Raw genomic sequence first — 3,083 nt, forward strand, 5'->3', positions numbered from 1 at the left:
CGCCTCCGCCTTCCAAGTAGCCAGAATTACAGGCATGTGCTACCACGCCCGGCTGATTTTTTGATTTATTGTAGAGATGAGGTCTCGCTGCCCAGACGGGTCTCAAACCCGTGGGCTCAGGCAATCCACTCACCTCAGCCTCCTAAAGGCGCGGGATTACAGGCTGAGCCACTGAGCCCAGCTGCTTTTGTTCTTATAAAGTCAAAGTCTTTTGCAGCTAGAGAATTCTAGCTGGAACAATAAACTGTTTGCACAGAGCTTCTTAGATCTAGTGATTTTAATTACCTTTTTATCCACTTTTTAAAAATAAGGGCTTTCCACTGACCCATATTTGAGGTCTAGTAACCAGGTCAAATGAAATAGTGCTTTATTATTAGTATAAATTGACATAGCACATAGTGCTCTCTCTGTCAGATTCTTGGCAATGCTACTACCCCCACATACTTCAATCCCCTTCCTTAATGGTTGACAGATTGAAAAAAAAAAACCCAAAACTTAATCTCTAGGACAAGAAGCCATGCTTGCCAAAAAATCAATTTGGTCAATATTCCTAGGCAATGCGAAATGAGCCTAGCTCTTAGGACGTATCTCAAGATAAATTCACATTGGCACACTCTAGCCAGATTGGTATTTTTCTAGTGCAATGGAAGCACACTTTTAATCCACTACCTCTCAACACCAATTACATAACCACATTAAATGCATTCTGGGGGCAGAGTGTCTTCTGAGCCACAATTCTTACTGTTCCAAATTCTATGGGCAAGTTTTTTATTTTGAAGAAATAATCAAAACTACACGTAAAGCTTATGCTATGCTAAGGGTTCCACCCAGGTTCATTCTGTTTGATTAACCTTTGCAGGAATCCCACCAGAATCGGCTAAATAGAAAGAACTGACTTGTAATTAGTACATATTTTAAGGGATTTGGGGACAGTAGAAGACTTCAGCCTCACATCCCCAGTTACAGCCTCTTTCTCAACATTTTTCTTTTATTAATGCAGAAAAAAATTACAGACTTGCCTTGTGAGGTCGAAAATAGAGATACAGGCTGAGAGGAAGAGGAAGAAACAAAGGAATCTGAAAGAAAATATACAGCATGAGAATATGACCACCTCACACAGGAATTTTAACTTTTTCTTTGTTGGCAGGGAGGGGAGCCACACATCGTAATTTCATTGGGTTTGGCAAGGGGGAAAACCCAAATCTTTATTCCAAATTATTGTTTTCACTCACCTGGCAGCAAAACCTTATTGTATTTGTAAGGTGCATTTTTGAAAGTCAATCAATTCCATTTTTTAAAGCCAGACATTCTCACCTTCAAAGACAGAAAAGAGAAACCCCTAGCACTTAAAGCCAAGCATAACCTCAAGTACAGATGATGTCCCTCTGCTACTCTGTGGGGGAAGGGCAAGCAGGTAACTGAAGACCATTTGCTTTTAGCCACTTTCAGCTGCACTTTGGGTTAGTCACTAACAGGAGCATTTCAAAAATATCTCACTGGCAAACATGCAAAGTCGATCCGGAAAATAGGACTCCATAAGAAATTATCTATCTTCTAAAATTACACTCCTCCAAATTTGGCATCCTATATCACACCTTAAAATGCACATACTCCTTAACTCAAGTTACACTTCTAAGGATTTATGCTCTAAACATGTGCATACATGTACAAAGATATGTGTATGAAGAGATTCATAAGCGCACCGGTTATAAATACTAGGAATACTCTAAATGACCATTAGCGGACAACCAGTTAAAAGTTACACCCCCACTTGCAGATGACCAGCTCCCTTGTCGCAATCAACTGAAAGTCAGCTCTCGACACAAGGGTTCGTTTAAAAAAAAAAAAGAAGAAGCCGGGCTCGGTGGCTCAGCCTGTCATCCCGCGCCTTTGGGAGGCTGAGGTGAGTGGATTGCCTGAGCCCGCGGGTTCGTGACCCGCCTGGGCAGCGAGACCTCATCTCTACAATAAATCCAAAAATCAGCCGGGCGTGGTAACGCATGCCTGTAATTCCAGCTACCTGTAAGACTGAAGCGGAAGGATCGCCGGAGCCCAGCAGGTCGAGGCTGTGGTGGCCGGGAGCGGCCACTGCACTCCAGTCTGGGCGACAGAGTGAGACTCCAACTCAAAGGAAAAAAAAAAAAGACACCCAAACAATGAAATTCTTGCTGCCATGAAAAAGAATGAGATACAGCCACATGGTCATCCCTCAGTATCTGTAGGGTATTGGTTCTAGAACCCCCATTACAAAATCTGCAGAGGCTCAAGTGCTATATATAAAATGGTGTGGTAGTTGCATATAACCTACACATATCCTCCTGTTTATGTTTAAATCATTTCTAGATATTTATGATAACTAATCCAATGTAAATGGTTGTTATACCATATTATTTTTATTAATTTAACCTAATTTTTAATAGATACACAGTTCTGTTATATTGCCCAGGCTGGTCTTGAACTCCTGGGTTCAAGTAATCTTCCCTCCTCTGCCTGCTAAAGTGTTAGGATTATAGATGTGAGTCACCATGCCCTGCCTGTATTGTTTTTTAAATCTGTATTATTATTATTATTATTATTGAGTCAGAGTCTCACTCCGTTGCCCAGACTGGAGTGCAGTGGCCGCTCCTGGCCACCATAGCTTCGACCTGCTGGGCTCCGGCAATCCTTCCGCCTCAGCCTTCCGAGTAGCCGGAATTACAGGCATATTCTACCACGCCTGGCTAATTTTTTTGATTTATTGTAGAGATGAGGTCTCACCAAGTTGCCCAGATGGGTCTCGAACCCGGGGGCTCAGGCAATCCACTCACTTCAGCCTCCCAAGGTGCGGGATTACAGGCTGAGCCACCGAGCCCGGCTTGTATTATTTTTTATTGCTATATTTTTTTTTTTTTACTGTTTTTAAAAAAGACTTTCAATCTGCAGTTGGTTGAATCCACAGATGCAGAACCTATAGATATAGATGAGGGCCAAATGTATATGTAGATATAGTCCATATTTGTATTAAATTTAAAAAGCAAAGTGCAACCCGGGCTCGGTGGCTCAGCCCGTAATCCCACGCCTTTGGGAGGCTGAGGTGAGTGGAT

At 42.3% G+C, this 3,083-nt stretch overlaps 1 protein-coding gene across 1 annotated transcript in view; it reads right to left on the bottom strand.

Annotated features, from left to right (window-relative positions):
• RTN3 (reticulon 3) overlaps positions 1–1,073 on the bottom strand; it is a 46,695-nt gene extending 45,622 nt beyond the window's left edge. Inside the window, exon 1 of the mRNA XM_021706511.1 lies at positions 1,020–1,073. The gene's annotated coding sequence lies outside the window, so the exon portion shown is untranslated. The remainder of the gene's footprint in view (positions 1–1,019) is intronic.
• Between the last annotated feature and the right edge of the window lie 2,010 nt (positions 1,074–3,083).

This window comes from Carlito syrichta, unplaced genomic scaffold (assembly GCF_000164805.1).
Source record: "Carlito syrichta isolate Samal-C Ts95f unplaced genomic scaffold, Tarsius_syrichta-2.0.1 Scaffold315696, whole genome shotgun sequence".
Classification (NCBI taxonomy): domain Eukaryota; kingdom Metazoa; phylum Chordata; class Mammalia; order Primates; family Tarsiidae; genus Carlito; species Carlito syrichta.